Below are 21,220 nucleotides of genomic sequence, written 5' to 3'. Positions count from 1 at the left end.
CATGTAAAAGTGAAAAAAGCAGAAAAGCGAAAAAAGGAAGAAGAAGAAGAAGAAGAAAAATGCAGTAGAGGCCGGGCCTCTACTGGGAGGGCCCATTCGGACAGCAGCTCTTGTACTGAGCCTTCCCTACGTCTCGTTATAAGCGAGACATAAAGATTACCTTTAGCGCCTGAAGCGTCAGGAATTGCGATCCTAGGAGGCCCCAATTTCCTTGTAAGGCCTGTGTTTTGCCTTTTTTTAAACTACTGATAGTGCGGGTGCAGCGACCCAGAAAACCGGGGAGAGCACGCAACCTCGTGTGCGGGGAGGAGAAAATCGGATCGAAGGAGGGGGTTCGTTTGGGAGGTGCGGTACTTTTTGCAATCTGCCACATGGTTGACAGTTATCACAATCCTTTATTTAAATACAAGAAAGCTTTACACGTTGAACAATTTTTCAAATACAAGATTAAGGTTTCTCAAACATATATGTTTTGATGTCGAATTTTTTCATACATATTCTATATTTTTTGTATACATTAGGAATGTATTTTTATACATAGATGATTAACATTTTTCAATTATGTATGTAAAGTAATTTTTATAATGATATATTTAGTATATTTTGAAATCCATGTAAAAGTGAAAAAAGCAGAAAAGCGAAAAAAGGAAGAAGAAGAAGAAGAAGAAAAATGCAGTAGAGGCCGGGCCTCTACTGGGAGGGCCCATTCGGACAGCAGCTCTTGTACTGAGCCTTCCCTACGTCTCGTTATAAGCGAGACATAAAGATTACCTTTTAGCGCCTGAAGCGTCAGGAATTGCGATCCTAGGAGGCCCCAATTTCCTTGTAAGGCCTGTGTTTTGCCTTTTTTAAACTACTGATAGTGCGGGTGCAGCGACCCAGAAAACCGGGGAGAGCACGCAACCTCGTGTGCGGGGAGGAGAAAATCGGATTGAAGGAGGGGGTTCGTTTGGGAGGTGCGGTACTTTTTGCAATCTGCCACATGGTTGACAGTTATCACAATCCTTTATTTAAATACAAGAAAGCTTTACACGTTGAACAATTTTTCAAATACAAGATTAAGGTTTCTCAAACATATATGTTTTGATGTTGAATTTTTCATACATATTCTATATTTTTTGTATACATTAGGAATGTATTTTTATACATAGATGATTAACATTTTTCAATTATGTATGTAAAGTAATTTTTATAATGATATATTTAGTATATTTTGAAATCCATGTAAAAGTGAAAAAAGCAGAAAAGCGAAAAAAGGAAGAAGAAGAAGAAAAATGCAGTAGAGGCCGGGCCTCTACTGGGAGGGCCCATTCGGACAGCAGCTCTTGTACTGAGCCTTCCCTACGTCTCGTTATAAGCGAGACATAAAGATTACCTTTTAGCGCCTGAAGCGTCAGGAATTGCGATCCTAGGAGGCCCCAATTTCAGGGATCGCCCGTCCTCCTCTAATCTCCAATCGTATTCGTCCACCTGGTTCATTACATTAATTACGTAGCAATATTTACGTAGGTCTAGCATCTCTCGTATTGTCTCGCCAGGGCGATTTCTCTTTCGTTACGAAATGTAGTTCTGGCACACCTTTGGCGCGTCGCTACTGGACCAACCCAGTACTGTAGATGCCCACTAGTTTTCTTTTCCCTGTGGTTGTTTAATCATTTTTTCACAGCTTATCTTTCTTGCTCGTTTTATCGTTTTTCTCATTTTTTTTCTTCCTTTTCTTCATTTCTTCTGTGTTTTTTTAGATTTTTAAAAAAGTTCATTTTATTTTATTTTTCATATTTTTTCAACCCATTCCATATTTTTTGGATGCATTAGGAATTTTTTTACACCCGTTTAGTATTATCAAATACATGATTATATTATTTTCTCAAACATATGTTTTGATATCTATTTTTTATCATATACACTTGTACATTTTTTCGTATACAACTAAAACATTTTTTACATATCCTTAATAGTTTTAAATACATAATTTTTCCAAATACATGTTTTACTATTTTGAATACATGTTAAAAAGTAAAAAACAAGTTAAAATTTATTTTTAATGATAAAAACACATTTTTACTATTTGAACGTTTGTTTACCATTTATAAACATATCTTAATAATGCCATGAACATATTTCTGAAATTCATAACATTTTTAGTGAATGCAATGTACATTTCCAATAGTACAAAACATTTTTTCGAATTACATGAACATTGTTTTACATTGTATAGCTTTTTTAGATATGTCACACACATTTCTTTTGAAACGCATGAACATTTTTTAAATGCCACAACATTTTTAAAATAACGCTAATAACTTTTTTACACTCTGCTAACATTTATTAAATTCATGGTTTATATATATTTATGTAAATTTTAAGTTCTTGAATATATACACTCATAATGTTTACAAAAATATGAAGAAAGAAAAAAATGAAAAAAAATGAGAAGAAAAATAAACAAACCTACAGCAAGCTACTTGGGTCAGCTGGTAAAGATGCCTGATGCAAGTCGAGCTTGTGGCTCATTATAAACGAGACATAGCCGGTCTCATATTAGCCGGCCAATTTAATGATTTTTATTGTGTTTGGTTTCCACTGGTTCTCTTATCAGTTTTTTGTGTTTTCTTCAGGATTTCTTTTGTTTCTGGTTTCTAATCTTTTATTTTTCCTTTTTCCTTTTTTAACCATGGGAACATGTTAAAAACTAGATTTTTTTAAACATTAAAGCACATTTTTTAATTCGCAAACATTTTAAAGTGTCTGAGCCATTTTTGAAACTAGATGAGCACTTATCACCGTTGTTGGCAGCTCGACCTCTCTTCTTGAAACCTTATGCAGATAACTGAGATAACACTTAACCCAAATCCATGCCACTATGTTGTCGTCGAGGGAAGGAGAGCCGGTGCAGGAGTGGAGCCCGGCACTGCAGCGGTTAGGTTTTTTTTCTTTTTGAGGGATGGTGGCGGTTAGGTTGGCACCCGGGCCGCCTACAGGAGCAGCACATGGGCTAAGGGAAAGAAAAAGATTTTCTAGTAGCACAGTAACCAATTTTTATGGGCTTGCAAATTTTTTGTATGGTTGCTATTGGTTGCAATCCAAACACACCCTCAGCCTTAGCGTCTCCATCTCCTCGTTCAGTGCTGACAGCGAGCTCCCGAGTCCCAAACTTGGGCGGCTGCTGCGAGGATAGCACCTGCACGGCCGTTCTTATCAGGATCCGTCGGTTTTTTGCCGGGTCCTTGCACGCCTTCAGAGTCAGCTTCTCGTATTTTAACCACCGGCACAACGTGCCCCGCTCCTCCACCATCAGGGACGCGTGAGACTGCACGCAAACGGAAGGATACGGTATACTCTGTCCATCACATAGATAAAAGTACTCCCTCTATAAACACATATAAGATCTTTTGTTTACAGAGGGACTATGAGGCAGAGCAGAGTTATATCAAACCCTAAAAAAAGAATTTAACGAGGTTCAGTAATTAAACTTTTTAAAAAGTTCTGTTGATGATCCTAGCCAAATCATCATATAGTTAGAAATTGTTTAGTGCCCTGTTTTGTCGGTTAGCATGCTCAAAAGGAATAACGTGGATGCCGTGAAAATCAAAGCGAAAAGGACGCACAAGAAAGCGGAGGAAGGTGATTAAAGGGGGGAAAACATGGAAACCACCAGGCGATCCGGCAGAAGGTAAACTCAAGCAAAGGCTACTAGCCAATCACTAGTACATTATGGAACGGAGGGAGTGGGAAACAAAATCGAGATCCCACTTGCGAAAATGATGAGCCAATACAAAAGTGAAACCAATTTGATAGACCAATGACAACATGAGGCAAAAAGTGCACTGCGTGCAAACGGGGCCAAAGCAATGTCAAAGTTACGTCCCTGCATGAAAAAGAAAACATCTGCATGCATGCAATTGCCAAAAAAAAGTTTGGTTGTGCACAGACGTGAGAGAGGAAAACACGGCCGTAACTTGGTTGTGCACATGCAGAAGAGAAGAACACTAAACTCGATTCAGATTTTAGTTTAACTACTGCTGAAGATACCTCTGTTCAAGCACTAGTTCTCTGAGAGAACCAGGTACATGGATCCAGACGCATAGCAAAATTCAGCATGTTGAGTCGATTGAGTCGGTGACTATGGAAAGAGATTCCTTCATGCTAATCCTGACGGGGGATAAAGCAGGCGAGTGTGGTGTGGCCTAGGGCCAAGTTTTTCTTTCAGATCTGAGCCGATGGACCAAAAGCAAGCGCACAATGCAGAATTGCAGAGTGCCAAAGGGACAAAAGGCATAGCAAACAAATTGCTCCACACTCCATGACACAAAAAGTGTTATACTGTACTAGACAATCCCTCTAACCATCATTAGCAACTCATCATAGTACTATCAAACTCCATTCAGTTGTTGCTTTGCAAAAGTCTTTGTTTGATCAGTCATCTTGGCCACCATCATACGGCCATCATAGTCCCAGAGAATATTCCTGGCTGGACTACACTCTGCCTACTGTCCTTAATCCCTCCAATCATCACGACTGGACCTTTTTTCTGTTCTATTGAGAAATCGATTTCAATTATCAACACAGTACTGCCTGCTTGTTTCTGAATCGATTATCTTTTCTTTTTCTGAAAACGCAATCGAACAGCACACGATGCTTCAGTTACCTCCTTAACCTCCCATCCTAAATCAGCATGACTATGTCTACGTGTGATCCGAAACATCGTTGCTTAGGAATTCGATTTCAAATTCAACTGCCAATTCTTCAAATCAAAATCAAAATTTTCTCTAAGTTCAGTTGAACATTTGAAGTTTTGGAGAAAAATTACTTGCCCGGGTACACAAAGTCGTATGGCGCTCTGTATGATGATGGTTCGATCTCTGCATATGTTGTGCTTTACACTCGTATATGCATAGGAGCAAGATCTCCGCGTGGTACTCGTCAACTAACCTCCCCACCTTCATCATTATCTACTGTCATGACGGTCGTTTGTATTGAGTTATGAGCAACCTGGTTGCACTAACTTATGAACTACTCCCACCGTCCCTAAATATAAGTCTTTTTAGAGATTTCACTCATTTTACTCCGTATGTAGTAATATACATCCGTATTGTAATCCATATTGAAATCTCTAAAAAGACTTCTATTTAGAAACGGAGGGAGTACCGGGTTATCTATACTGTCATACTCATATGTATTACTCCCTCCAATCCAAAATAAGTGTCGCAGTTTTGAACTCGGTTTAGTTCAAAACAGCGACAATTATTATGAATCGGGGGTATTTTCCGAAATGATCTTATTCATTTCAACTTTTTAATCGCATGTACATTATTTTAGGCAAAAGAAAGTATAACCCGCATCACTCGCAATCAGCAATCAAGAAGGCACAAGCCAAAAATATCAACACAACAAAAACAACTGTACAAAAAGATCAAGAGGTAGAAAAGAGGCAAGAGCCTCACCCCCAAAAAAGGAAATCCTTGCTCAATTTTTCCATTAGCCAGCTGCTAGCACATCCAAGGCAAGCCCCTGCCACCCAATGCCTTGTTGCCCTTGGCCACAGCCCGGGCTCCCTTTCTCTTCCTATTCCTCCCCAATTCCCCACTCTCTTCTTCCCCCTCGTCGCCGCCGGAGCCTCTGCCCTTGCCGCGCCCAAGACTCGAGCGCCGCCGGAGCCCTGCCCTCACCGGAGCCGGAGCTTCTCCCGCGTCGGCATCGCCCCAAGCTAGATCAGTGGCGCGCTGACCCACTGGCACACCACTCCATCCTAGCTGAACCACTGGGGCGCCGACACAAGGAACGGCGCCGGCTCATGCTTGCAGGGGACAGCGGCAGGATGCAGTCCCCAGAATCGGAGAGTATGATGGCCTCCGACAGGCGCGCCTGGTACGTAGCCTCCTCCTCCTCCGCTTTGCACCGCTCCTCCTCAGCGCTTTCCTGTAGGGAAGCTACCAGCGTCGCCTGGTAGGCGGCGCCCTCCTCCAGGTCCTCATCGCGCACGACGGGAGGGGGCGGCAGGGTGCCAGCTCGCACGTGCTGGACGTTGCGCCGGTGCTGCTCCTCGTGCTCGAGGGCGAACCAGACCTCCCAATCAGGAGAGTCTGGTGTGTAGACGGGGTTGAGGCGCTGCTCCAGGGTGAGTAGCTCCCGCCGGCACTGCACCTCCTCCGTGTGCACCCGCGCCAACCGCGGCACTTGGATCCTCTCTGGATCCAAATGCCAACCATGTGGCAGGGTCACGTCGGGGTACGGGAGGGGGACACGGTTCTCCCAGTGCCACCTCGCCTGGTGCATTGGGACGTTGAGCCTCCGCCTCGCCGGGCGGGCAGACGCCGGCGGAGGCGGGGGAAGCGCGTGCGCGCGCAAAGAGCCGGTGGGGGCCTTGCCCTTGTTCTTGCCGCCGAAGAAGCCCATGGTGGTGCACGCTAGGCCAGGGTTGTCATCGGCGGGGGAGCAGCAGGGTGGCTAGATGGGGACGGGAGGGTGGAAGAGGATGAGGCCGCCCCCCCCCCCCCCCCCCCCCGCACGCTCGGATAAAAAAAAGATGCCTGTCGTCGTTGACGCGTGGGCCTGCGGTCGATGGTCGTCATTAATAAAGACGCGGGAGGTAGTTGACCGGCCGCCATGTGGGGACGCGGCAGACACCGAGCGGACGCATGCCAGAAATGGGTCTGCGCGGACGCGTTTTGGGAATGGATCGGCGTGTTGGGCCAGCATTTTTGTTTGCAGCAAGCCAAACAGACGTGAGCGGACGAAACGGGTCGTCGCTTTGGAGTTGCCCTTAGAGCATCTACAACCGGACCCCTCAAACTCGTCCCAAACGCCCGGGCAGGTCGCCCGCGGTACATTTCGACCCAACCGGGTCTCTCAAACCGCCCTCAAACGCCCGGGCTGACTGGCACCCCTCATATCCAACCCAAATATGGGGCGAATATGAGAAGGTCCGGGCGCGCCCGCCACGTCGACTTGGCCCGGCCTGGCCCACGGCTGCCCCACTAATATCGCCGTCCGGAAAACCCTAGACCGCAGTCAATCTGGACTCCACTTCACTCCCCTCTCCGTCCACTCCACTTCCGATCCCCTCCAAACGCATCCGATGGCCGTTGTCCGAAGCAGCGCTGTCTCCGGTGGGGAGTCCGGCTCCGACGACGACTGGTCTAGCCTGCTGCGCGAAGCAGACCCCAACGATGTGGAGGAGATCGCCCTCCGCATCGCATTGAGGCGTTCGGTCGTCGACCAAGGAGGATACGACAGCGGCGGATCCACTTCGTTAGCACCCGACACCCGTCAACGCAGCATCGGCGACGTCGCCGGCCCTTTCTGCCCGGCGCGCAGCTCTAGCAACTCCGCTCCGCTCCTCTAGGTACGCCGCCCACCACCAGCACCCTCTACTCCGGAGGTGGTGCCCGGCCACCGCTGGGTCCTCGTGCCCGCGGTGGGGTCGGCGCGCACTCGGACGCCCGAGTCAGAGGCACGAGCAGCCCGACCCGAGTGGCAGCGGGCGAGGGAGAGGGCAGTGGCGTCCGACTCGATGTCCGCGCACCGTCCGCGTGTGAGCGCCGGTCGGTCCTGAGGCAACGCTCCTCGCTTCTGTCCTCCGCCGGTCGCTCATGACCGTTGAGACAGATGCATGGTTCCAAGGCGCTCCGACTCGCTATCAAGATGTCAAAGCGCAAGGCAACAAAGGAGGCGGCAGCCCGCCATGCGAAGGAGTAGCACCGCTTGCTCCGCAGGCTGTCGAGCACGAGGTGCAGCTCCAAATTGGATATGACGGACGGCTCCACCTCCAGCTCCTACGACGACGCGCCTCCGCACGCCGACGCCTACATGGAGGAGGGGCACAACCGCGCAGACGGCCGGAAGGGGAAGGGGCCAGCGTGAAAATGGTGATTTCCTCCGCCCTTCCTCGTTCTGTTTATATTTTATCTATGTTTCACAAGTTTGTAGTTTGGATTTGCACTGTCCGCCATTAAACTCCGATGAATCATGTTTCTTTTGTCCGGCAAATCCGATGAACTGCGCTATGGTCATGCGTTTTACGTAGTGTTGCATGAACTGCATAGCTTTGAGGTTTAGAATACGAGGGACGCGAGTGTGAAAGACGAAATATAAAGCGTGGCCGGTCAGTAACCATGGACACTCCCGAACGCGTCCGCGGGCGTTTGTGTGGTCGAATTTGCCCAATATGGCTGTAGATGCTCTTATCCCTCCTGCACTCTCTTTACAAGCATGCAAATGGTTACAATCTAGCGGATGCCACCATCTGTGTCTCTCTTATATGAATTTGTATTTGAAAGTGTCAATATTGAGAGAGTTGATTTTTTTCCCAAAAGTTTGGAATCCCTAAAAAACTAAAATTCTGAAAGTTTAACTTCTAAAAAACTTGAAATATCAAATTTTAATTTTTTTAATTCTCAATATGTACTATTATTGAAGTCGAGAAAAAAATAAAGTCGGCATTCAAAAGTTAGAAAGTAGGGGGGCTTAAAAAATTCGAAGCCAGGGAAGCAGACAAAGTGAGATATCTACATGTCGGGGGACTAACTTTTGCACCGGGTTTAGGCGACACGGCTTGCCTGGTCATGCGTGTGACACGGTATACAGGGAAAAGGTACTCTAGAAAAATAACAGTGTCAGGATTCCCTCAAAAACAAATGGATTCCCACGCGGGAGACCACGCACTAACCGCGCCCGTTACACGGATCCTTGGTTCACATGCCATGTTGGAAGCAAAACGTTAAGACCTTCTTTAGTTTGTAGGAATTTCGCAAGAATTTTATAGGATAGGATTTGCAAAGGAAAAATTCCTTTGAAGCCCTTTGGTTTATAGAATGGATTCATATTCCTGTAGGATAGGAATCAATCCTTCACATTTTAAAGGAAAAAAACATTAGCCTAGGCTTAATGAAAAAATTCCTATCCTTTTCATTAAACGACATTTCTTTCTCTATTGAAATTGAGATGCATGTCATCTTACTTTCTATGATTTTCTTATTTCCATAAAATTCCTATCCCACAAACCAAAGGAAGCCTAAACGTAGATTCTCAAAGAGAGATGAGTGGATAAATGTGTCTTCAGTACTAACCCTAATTACAACATTTAGGGTCGGGCTAGGCAAATCCGGACCCTTAAATGACCGGACACGTGCGCGGGCAGGTCCGTCCTCAAATGTGTTCATCTGCATCTGGATATCTCATACTAAAAATCTTAAATTCATACAAAAGTATGAAAAGAAAAAAAAATCCACGTTACGTAGGTCAACTAGCCTAGTCATCGTCACATATGTCCACTATCTTTGTGCCCGGCTCCGGATACATGGGAGGCGGCCGCCGCCCTGGCTCCTCTGCGTCGGCCTCTGTATCCATCTCTGCTTCGACCTCGTCGAAGAGGGCGTTGGTCGCCGCCCATTCCTGCCGGATGAAGCGCTGGTTGGCCCCCACATATGCCTCATCCTGGATAGACTCCAAAATGGCATGCTAATCCACCATCTTGTCCACTTGGGGGATGGCAAACTCCGCCTCCGCGTCCTCCATGTTGAAGACAAGAGCCGACGAGATCTCCTGCTCCGGCTGCTCCGCCTCGGCCTCCTCCGGATCCGCCACCTCCATCGGAGCCGGCTGCTGCTTCCTCCTCCTCCTCCTCCTCCTGCTACTTCTTCTCCTCCTCCTCCGGCTCCGGCGAGTCCGGAGGCAGCACGACAGTTATGAGCACGGCACGCACGGCGTGCCTCGCACGGACCTCCCGCTCGATCTGGTACCGGCGCCCGGCATGAGCATAGCGTAGGCGGTTATCTTCTTCCGGACCATGGCGAAGCTGGAGAGCGTGGGAAGAGCCCTTGAACGGGAGAGAGGAGGTGGATGGGCTAGGGCTGGGGGACGCCAACAGGGTTAAATAGCCAAATTTGGCCTCGGGCGGTGAGCTAGAACAGTGCCACGCGGCGTTCACACCCGCACCAGAGGAGACGTCCGTCGGACCGCTGGTTTCTAGGCGATCCGGCGTGGGACTCCGTTGAGGGAGTCCTGGATTAAGGGGACCTCGGACAGCTGGACTATATGCGTATGCCATACTGTTGGGCTATGAAGATACAAGATAAAAGACTTCGTCCCGTGTCCGGTTGGGACTCTCCTTTGCGTGGAAGGCAAGCTTGACGATTCGGATGTGAAGATTCCTTTCTCTGTAACCGACTCTGTGTAACCCTAGCCCCCTCCGGTGTCTATATAAACCGGAGGGTTTAGTCCGTAGGACAACAACAATCACAACCATAGGCTAGCTTCTAGGGTTTAGCCTCTACGATCTCGTGGTAGATCAACTCTTGTAATACTCATATCATCAAGATCAATCAAGCAGGAAGTAGGGTATTACCTCCATCTAGAGGGCCCGAACCTGGGTAAACATTGTGTCCCCCGCCTCCTGTTACCATCAGCCTTAGACGCACAGTTCGGGACCCCCTACCCGAGATCCGTCGGTTTTGACACCGACATTGGTGCTTTCATTGAGAGTTCCACTGTGTCGCCACCATAAGGCTTGATGGCTCCTTCAATCATCTACAACAACGCCATCCAAGGTGGAGGTTTTCTCCCCGGACAGATCTTCGTATTCGGCAGCTTCGCACTGCGGGCCAACTCGCTTGGCCATCTGGAGCAGACCGACAGCTACGCCCCTGACCATCAGGTCAGGTTTGGAAGCTTGAACTACACCGCCGACATCCGCGGAGACTTGATCTTCGACGGATTCGAGCCTATGACAGCCGCGCCCCGCCGCCACGGTGAACATGACCTAAATCTGTCATCGGACTATGTGCGGGAGATCGCGCCTGTAACCGCACTGGCCCTAGATCCAGAGCAGAGCGCGCCATCCGAGGGAGGGAGGCTCAACCTCACCACAGAAGCCGTGGACTCAACGGCGCTAGAGCCGAACACAGATCTGACCTCCAACGAGGCATGTGTCATCGGAACCTCGGACTCATCTCCGGCCATAGGCTTCGGACCGCGTGTATCCGCACCCATCGAATCTGACGGGGCGCCGATCTTAGAGTTCAGCTCCGCAGACATCTTCCAACACTCACCCTTAGGCGATGTGTTAAACTCATTAAAGTCTCTCTCCTTGTCAGGAGATCCTTGGTCGAACTATGTTCGGCTTGAGTGGGAAGCGGACGACGAAGAACTTCGTTACCCACCCACCACCCACTTGATAGCCACTGTCGATGATTTGACCGACATGCTTGACTTCGACTCCGAAGACATCTACGGTATGGACGACGATGCCGGAGAAGAACAGGAACCACCGCCCACAGGGCGCTGGACAACCACCTCCTCATACGATATATACATGGTGGATATACCCAAAGAAGACAATGGCGATGACATAAAAGATCCAGTGGAGGATAAACTTCCTGAGAAGCAGTCTAAGCGCCGATGTCAGCGACGCCGCTCTAAATCACGCCATGGTAAAAACAGCGATACCGGCACAAGAGAGAATAGCACTCCGGACGATGCCGAAGACAACGAAGACCCCGCCAGGCCAAGTTTCGAACAGGCTGGACGGGAAGATGGGTGAGCCAGCCCCGATGAACAGGCCGTGAACGACGACTCGGAAGATAGCAATTACATGCCCCTCTCCGAGGACGAGGTGAGCCTCGGCGACGAAGAATTTATCGTGCCTGAGGATCCCCTTGAGCAGGAGCGTTTCAAGCGCCGGCTTATAGCCACTACAAAAAGCCTGAAGAAGAAGCAGCAGCAGCTTCGAGCTGATCAAGATCTGCTCACTGATAGATGGACCGAAGTCCTGGCAGCCGAGGAATACGGACTCGAACGCCCAACCAAAAGTTACCCGAAGCGCAAATTGCTACCTCAATTCGATGACGAGGCGTTGGAGCCAGCACTACTAGCGCATAATGCGGCTGATCGACCATCGCGTGGCCGAGATAAAACGGCAATTCAGCCCGAGCACCAGCCGGCACTGCCTCGCCGAACAAATATAAACACAACAGCTCGGGGATACACACATGACCTGCGGTACGATTTGGAAAATAGAGCAGGACAAACCAGATCGATCTACGGATTACGGGGGTGCGCCCCAACATGCAACGACGGCCACCAAGCCGGATATAACAAGCACAAAACTGTCCGGGCTGAATACCGCAGACCGGCTCCATCCGACCTACGTCCCGACATAGCCCGACACAGACGTGCCGCACACCCCCTCTGCTTCACTGATGAAGTAATGGAGCATGAATTCCCAGAAGGGTTTAAACCCGTAAACATTGAATCAGATGATGGAACAACAGATCCCGCGGTATGGATCGAGGACTTCCTTATCCATATACATATGGCCCACGGCGATGACCTCCATGCCATCAAGTACCTCCCGCTAAAACTCAAGGGACCAGCTAGGCACTGGTTGAACAGTCTGCCCAAAAACAGTATTGGCAGTTGGGAGAACCTGGAAGATGCATTCCTTGACAACTTCCAAGGCACTTATGTCCGACCTCCGGATGCCGATGACCTAAGTCATATAATCCAACAGCCCGGAGAGTCAGCCAAGAAATTCTGGACTCGGTTCTTATCTAAAAAGAACCAAATCGTCGACTGTCCGGATGCCGAAGCCCTAGCGGCCTTTAAGCATAACATCCGCGACGAGTGGCTCGCCCGACACCTCGGCAAGAGAAGCCGAAGTCCACGGCAGCCCTTACGACGCTCATGACTCGCTTTTGTGTGGGCGAGGATAGCTGGCTAGCTCGTAGCAACAGCACCTCAAGCAAACCTGGCACTTCTGAAGCCAGAGATAGCAACGGCAAGCCCCGACGCAACAGACACAAGCGTCGAAATAATGGCGATAACATCGAAGACACGACCGTCAATGCCGGATTCAGTGGCTCCAAGTCCGGTCAGCGGAAAAATCGATTTAAACAAAACAAGCCGGGCCCGTCCAGTCTGGACCGCATACTCGATCGTCCATGCCAAATCCACGGCACCCCGATAAACCAGCCAATCATACCAACAGAGAATGTTGGGTCTTCAAACAGGCCGACAAGTTAAATGCTGAAAACAAGGAAAAGGGATCGCAAAGTGACGACGACGAGGAACCCCGGCCGCCAAACACAGTGGGACAGAAGAAGTTTCCTCCCCAAGTTAAAGCGGTGAATATGATATATTCTACCCATATCCCCAAAAGGGAACGGAAACGCGCACTAAGGGACGTCTACGCCATGGAGCCAGTCGCCCCAAAATACAACCCGTGGTCCTCCTGTTCGATCACTTTTGATCGAAGGGACCACCCGACTAGTATCCGTCATGGTGGTTCAGCCGCGCTGGTACTAGACCCTATCATTGACGGATTCCACCTCACACGCGTCCTCATGGACGGCGGTAGTAGCCTGAACTTGCTCTATCAGGATACAGTGCGCAAACTGGGTATTGATCCCTCAAGGATCAAGCCCACAAAATCCACCTTTAAAGGTGTCACACCAGGTGTAGAGGCCTGCTGTACGGGCTCAATCACACTGGAAGTGGTCTTCGGTTCCCCGGATAATTTCCGAAGCGAAGAATTACTCTTCGACATCGTCCCCTTCCGCAGTGGTTATCACGCACTGCTCGGACAAACCGCATTCGCTCGTTTCAATGCGGTGACGCACTATGCTTACCTTAAGCTCAAAATGCCCGGACCTCGCGGTGTTATAACAGTCAATGGAAATATGGAGCGCTCCTCCATACTGAGGAGCACACTGCGGCCCTTGCAGCAGAGGTATAGAATAGCCTTTTTAGGCAAAACCTTAATTCGGCAATAAAGCCCCCTGACTCCATCAAGCAAGTCCGAGCTACTCTGCAACAGAACCGTCCGGCTCGTCCAGAGCTCAGCTAGCAATTCGGCCTTCGTCCTAGCCCCAATAAAGCGGTGAAATTCGTGCCGCGCGTACACAACTATGCACTTAAAATACCATGGGCATGGACGGAGGCATTGCTAGACCTTCACCGTTTCTTTTTCTTTCAGGTTTTTTCACCTCTCAAGGCTTTTTCTGATAAACCTGATCACCGGCCGGACCCATCGTGGGACGTATACACCAAGAAAGCTAGGGGCTCGGACGTACAAAGGAATACCCAGGTGGTCTTTGCTAAACGATCGCCATACTTGTTTTATATACCCGCACGCAGCTCGCTCTTGGTCCTGGCATGTTAAATAACCTTATTTGCTTATTGCACTACTTTGTACAGATACGCCTTGACGTATCAATCAACTTACAATGAAAAATAATCTGCAGCGTCTGCTCATTACTTAAACTTTTCCTTGTCTATTTTATTTTCAATTGCACCCGTACATCCTGGTACGCCTTAATTCGCCAGGGGCTTCATTGTACCCCATAACACGGCAAGAAAGTCCGAACACTTTTACAGTATAGTTCGGCACCCCGAACTTATAGCATTATATGCATCGGCTCCGAATCATGTCTTTGGTCAATAGTTGGGTTGCCCGGCTCCTGTGCTTGCTACCCTACGTTCCGCTATATCGGCTAGGGTAGTAAAGGGAGAACTACTGCGATTGTGTCCCGGTTCTTCTGGACGAGCGCCTCAGTAGAGAAAACCGAAAACTGACTGTCATGATGCGGCGAGAGCTGGTCAGCTGTTCGAGAGGTTTTCAAATCGCTAGAGATTTTTTCTGCTTTATGTGAGGAATCGGTTTTTGTCCGATTAGGCGTGTATAGCGCCCCAACTTCGGCCTTCCGAATACCAGGGGCTACGCCAAAATTTAAAATTATAGAACTCCTATGGCTAAGTGAGGGTGATAAAGCTGTATAGTCCGATTGCCTTGTTCGTTGCGTTAAACACCTCCTTAAAGAACCAAAAATTTGGATAAAGAGTGTTTAGATTTATCCCGAACACCCCTGTACTAGCTACGTGGGGGTAGAAGCCGACGACTGGCCAACTCTCAGATTTCATAAACGGCCGCACAGGAGGTAAAATTTTAAATAACAAGCATTATATTACATAAAGACCTCGTTCCATATTACAAGACAGGATAAAATAATGCTTTCATGGGAAAATGATATCATTGGCACATTGCTCCGCTACAAGCCGGGATCCCTCCGTGACACTGTCATAGTACTTCTCGGGCTTGCGATGCTCCTTGCCCTCGGGCGGACCCTCAGTCATCAACTTCATGGCATCCATCTTCGCCCAGTGCGTCTTGGCGCGGGCAAAAGCCATCCGTGCACCTTCAATGTAGACCGATCGCTTGACGACATCAAGCCGAGGGCACGCACTGACCAGCCGCTTCACGAGTCCGAAGTAGCTACTGGGCATGAGCTCGGCATGCCATAGTTGGACTATTAGGTCCTTCATGGCCAGTTCAGCTGCCTTGTGCAGCTCGACCAACTGCTTTAGCTGGTCGCTAAGGGGCGACGGATGTTCTGATCCAAGGTATTGAGACCAGAACAGCTTCTCCGTAGAGCTCCCTTCTTCGGCTCGAAAGAACTCTGCAGCATCTGATATGCTGCGCGGCAGATCCGCAAACGCTCCTGGAAAAATCCAAATTCGGGTAAGTAAAAGGAACGCTTCCTTCACACACTTGCTTTGCATAATAAAGGCCTTACCCACCGCGATCTTCTGGGCCGCCTGGATTTCCTGGAGGGCGCTCTGGGCTTCGGCTCGGGCATCTTGCACGCTCTGGCGGGCCTTGGCAAGTTCGGACTCTTGAGTCTTCGAATTACGCTCCAAGGACTCGTACTTTTTGACGGCGTCCTGGAGCACTTGCTGGACCTCGCTGACCCGGGCCTCCTGCTTCTCGCGCGCGGCGCGTTCCTTAGCCGCTTTGTCCTCGGCCTCGGCCAACGCCTTCTTGAGGGCCGCTACTTCGGTCGTGGCCCCTAATAAAGTGCATGACACTTCAGTCAGTGCGAACCTTTCATCCTTCCTAAATATAAAGCGTCGATTAGTGCATACCTTGGCTGTCCTCCAGTTGTTTCTTCACGAGGCCGAGTTCTTCCTTGGCCCGCTCCAGATTGCGCGTCAAGCCGGAGACCTCTGCAGTATGAGCGGCAGCGGCTAGAAGCGACGCCTGCTTATTCACATAGACATGTTATGTTAGACTCCTGCGAAATTTATTTTGATCCTCTGTTTGGTTTTTCTTTCCGAACACCGAATAGAGCATCAGGGGCTACTGTCTACAAGGTGATATTCTTTTACAACTATATTACTTACCTCAAAGCCTGTTAGAAGGCTAAGGCAGGTTTCGGTCAGTCCGTTTTTGGCGGATTGGGAAGCGCTGTGTAGCGCTTCCAGTCATCAATCCGGTGCCTCTAGATGGACAGAGGTCACCGGCGGAGGCGGCTTGCCCCCCTCGTTCGGGAAAGGCTGCATGCCCGAATCCGGAGCCACTTGGGTCTCCGGAGTTGTATCCGGCTGAGGGCCGAACTGGACTCGTCCCTCATCGTCTGGGTCTCTAGGGGTCTTTCCCCCCATGTGCTCGGCAACCGGACTTCTTTCCTCCGGCATCACTAGAACGGCCTCCCCTTGGCCCGGTATCCTTCGGGACAACACCTCGGTGTTGTCCGCGGCCTTATGGGAGGTGGCCGTTGGAAGGGACCCGTTGTTCATCACCGACGGATCCAACGACCCCTTCGAAGAGGAGGAGAGCTCGATGTTGGATTGGGCCGGACTGTAGATGCATGGTCTAACACATTAAAAAACGATAAAGTGAAAAAACCGGAAATATTATCGTGTCCGGATACTTACGATTTGGCCAGGAGCTTGACCCTGGGCCCCCACTCCTTGCTGCTATTGGTGGCTGCGGCGGAGTAGTCCGGAAGAGATATTTTTCCCTTCTTGGGCGCCTCGGCCTCCCCATGTGTGGAGGCCTTCCTCTTCTTTTTCCCGGGGGGGGGGGGGGGGGGACAGGCCTCCTCCTCCTCCCCGTCATCTTCGGCGGAGGAGTGCGCCTCGGCGTCTTCGGATGTCACGTCCGAAACGTCCTTGCGTCGGAGACCACCTTTGGTCCCCTTGGCCCCCTTCTTGGTTTTCTTCTCCGGCACCTCATAAGGCGCCGGAAATAGCATCTTCGTCAGAAGAGGCATTTCTGGATCTTCGGGCAGCGGAGCCGGACATTCGATCTGCTCCGCTATCGTTACCCAGGCCTGAGAAATTGGCATGGAGGCTTAGGTTCCTCCCACGGATATGCCGGCAAAAGGTATATCTTGCAAACATAAAAGAACTTACCGGATTAGCCCGGCGTTTTGCGCTAAGCCCGTGGTCTTCGGACGTGGGCGGTGGTACCTCGCCGGCCTTAAAAAGCACCTTCCAGATGTCTTCGTGTGTCGTATCGAAGAGCTCCAGCAGCGTCTGCTGCTTGTCCGGGTCAAACTCCCACAAATTACAAGTCCGGCTCTCGCACGGAAGAATCCGGCGGAAGAGCTTGACCTGGATCACGTTGACAAGCTTGATTTTCTTGTCAATCATGTTCTGGACACATGTCTGGAGCCCAGTCACTTCTTCCGCTGCCCCCCAGGCTAAACCCTTCTCTTGCCAGGAGGTGAGCCGCATGGGGACTCCGAATCGAAATTCAGGGGTCGCTGCCCAGTTGGCGCCGCGCGGTTCGGTGATGTAAAACCACCCTGATTGCCACCCCTTTACGATCTCTACAAAGGAGCCTTCGGGCCAGGTGACATTGGGCATCTTGCCCACCATGGCGCCTCCGCACTCCGCTTGTTGGCCACTCACCACCTTTGGCTTCACATTGAAGGTCTTCAGCCATAGGCCGAAGTGAGGAGGGATGCGGAGGAAGGCCTCACACACGACAATGAATGCCGAGATTTTGAGGATGGAGTTGGGGGCCAAGTCGTGGAAGTCCAGCTCGTAATAGAACATCAGTCCGCGGACAAACGGGTGGAGGGGGAACCCCAGCCCGCGGATGAAGTGGGGAAGAAACACCACCCTTTCTTGGGGCTCCGGGGTATGGATGATCTGCCCCTTGGCCGAAAGCCGATGAGCGATGTCTTTGGACAAGTATCCGGCCTCCCGGAGCTTCTTGATGTCCTCCTTCTTGACGGAGGAGGCCATCCACTTGCCTCCAGCTCCAGATCCGGACATGATTGGAGTGCTTTTTGGGCGGAAGAGATGGGTGCTTGGGCGTTGGAGCTCGAGAATGAATGGGCAGAGGAAGAAGAGGGTGTGGGTGAAAGAGGGGAATCCTTATCCCTTTATAAAGGCAGTAAAAATCGCGCGCCTCCCCGCTCGCCCTAAAACTCGCTTGTTTCCCAAGCGCCATGCTGATGGCACGGTTAGGTTACCCATGCCCGCATTGATGAGAATCCCATGATAAGGGGACACGATCTCTGATTCGACAAGACGTGCCAATGAAACCGCGCCTCGAAATACGGAGAGGCAGGATAAAAACGGTTCGAATAAAGACCGGGTCGTGGCGTGAGGTCACGCTATGATTTGTCAGCAGATTGGACTCGTGGGATATTATACTCTCTACCGCGGTATGTGGAATTAGTTTTGCAGAGCCGGACACGATTCTTATGTTCAAGATCTACTTTGGAGTATTCGGAGAAGGAACCCGCCTTGCAATGCCGAAGACAATCTGCGCGCCGGACTCATCGTCAATGAAGCCTGGTTCAGGGGCTACTGAGGGAGTGCTGTATTAAGGGGTCCTCGGACAGCCGAACTATATGCGTATGCCGGACTGTTGGGCTATGAAGATACAAGATAGAAGACTTCGTCATGTGTCCGGTTGGGACTCTCCTTTGCGTGGAAGGCAAGCTTAGCGATTCGGATGTGAAGATTCCTTTCTCTGTAACCGACTCTGTGTAACCCTAGCCCCCTCCGGTGTCTATATAAACCGGAGGGTTTAGTCCGTAGGACAACAACAATCACAACCATAGGCTAGCTTCTAGGGTTTAGGCTCTACGATCTGGTGGTAGATCAACTCTTGTAATACTCATATCATCAAGATCAATCAAGCAGGAAGTAGGGTATTACCTCCATCGAGAGGGCCCGAACCTGGGTAAACATTGTGTCCCCCGCCTCCTGTTACCATCAGCCTTGAACGCACAGTTCGGGACCCCCTACCCGAGATCCGCCGGTTTTGACACCGACATCCGTCATCAGTCCAACGTGGCGGACGCGCCCGGGCGACCCTTATCCGCTCCATATTTGGGCTGGATATGAAGGGTGCAGGTCAGCCCGGACGTTTGAGCCCGTTTGAAAAGCCCGTCTAGGTCAAATTTTCATAACCGACCGAGTCATCTGTCCAAGCGTTTAAGGCGGATTTAGGACGCCCGGCTGTAGATGCTCTTAGGGCAAGAAATGCTAGGCCCTCTTGCTCGTAGAAAACATCGTCTACTTTCTCATCCTCCAGCGTGAGATACGCCAGCACCACGCTGGCAAGATGCAAGAGCAATCAAAACATACACATCAAACTACATCCAATCCATCAGTTGGATGGTTAGGGGATAGTGGTATCCCTGCCTCATCAGAGTTTAAGTTCTAAATTTGACACTTGTGCCCGGATTATTCTAAATTTATTTCAGGCCTTTTGACGATGTCAGTGGGAGAAGACGTTTTCGTCTATATGTAGGCGTATGCGGCGTGTGTATGAGCGCCTATGTCTATACCGTGTTAAAAAACTACATCCAATCTGATGCAGCAAATGTCCGTCCTAATTTATATATGTATAACCGGAGCACTCAAAATAATTGAAAATAAACATCATCTTTCATCTATAATCTTGTTGTTCAAATATGTCGGTGCAACAATAATTTCAATAAAAATATTGCAAATTCAACTATAAAGTTTTTCAATAAAATAGTTCATATCTGAATTTAACTTATTCAGACACATTTTTAGTTCAATTCTCGAAGTGCCCACAGCCGGATCATTCTGAAGTTGCTCACGAGTTGATCGACGGCGAATCTGTTTATGCATTTGTATGAAATCCTCAAACATCGCCGGATTATGCTCTGAAAGTTGGATAGGATCACCATGTGCTCAAAATCGAGATTGGCGAACTCTGACACCCTCATCCTCCACAATCATATTGTCCATGATCACATAATCTATCATCACCTCCCACAATGTCTTTGCATCTCGTAGTTTTGCAGATCCTCAAACAACTATAAAACGTGTTTGGAGCTGTCTGAATGCCCTCTGGACAACATTTCTACCTCCTTGTCTTTGGGGAAAGTTAGATCGTCTGAATCCATCGCGTTTGGTCAAAACATTTGGCTATGGAATTTCCTCAAACACAAGCCGAATGTGGTTTTCGCCATGGACGACAATGTGTAGGGGACAAGGGTATGTGGGTGGCGACTGGACTAGCCGACTAGGGGTGAAAGGGAATCATAGGCAAAGCAGGCTTGATGCCCGTGTGGAGCGGCGGAGGTTCGGCAAGGCCTGGAAGAAGTGGTTGATACGGTGGTGGCATCAATCTCATATTAGGTGGAAACAAAGCAAGGGGGGTGGAGTGAGAAAATCGGGGCTCCGGATGCGGTTTTGGCTAGGTCCGGAGTATCGGACATGTGATAAATGGCTGGATGTCTGCAAACCTCTCCAGCTTTGCTTGTAGTTTGTGGCATTTCATACACCTGAACAACACCGTGGATGTTTGACGCGCCCACTGGCAATGACCGGTCAGTCCTCAAATTTACTTATCTGCATCCAGATACTTCATACTAGAAATCTTAAATCTATACAAAAGTATGCAAAGGATTATAATCCACGTATTACGTAGATCAACTATCCTAATCCTCATCAGAGATGTCCACTATCTCTGTGTCCGGCTTTGGATACATGGGTGGTAGCCGTAGCTCCGGCTCCTCCGCGTCGTCCTTCGCATTCATCTCCGCTTTGACCTCATTGAAGAGCGCGTCGGTCGCCGCCCATTCCTGTCGGAGAGCGTGGGAAGAGTGGCGGAGCGGGAGGGACGAGGTGGATGTGTTCGGGCTGGCGACGCGGAGAGGGAGAAGGTGGATGGGTTAGGCCGTTGGGGGACGCCGACCGACTTAAATAGCCGAATTTGGCATCGGGCAGCAAGCCTGAGCGGCGCCACGCGGCGTTTACACCCCCACCGGAGGAGATGCCCGTCGAACCATCGGATTTTTGGCGATTCCGTGTGGGACCTTATCGTTAGTCCAACGTGGCAGGCGCACCCGGGCGCTCTATATCCACATCATATTTAGGTTGTATACGAAGGGTGTCGGTCAGCCCTCACGTTTGTGACCCGTTTGAGAAGCCCGTATGGGTTGCA

Source organism: Triticum aestivum, chromosome 2D (genome assembly GCF_018294505.1).
Source record: "Triticum aestivum cultivar Chinese Spring chromosome 2D, IWGSC CS RefSeq v2.1, whole genome shotgun sequence".
Taxonomy (NCBI): domain Eukaryota; kingdom Viridiplantae; phylum Streptophyta; class Magnoliopsida; order Poales; family Poaceae; genus Triticum; species Triticum aestivum.
This window is presented reverse-complemented; position numbering follows the sequence as displayed.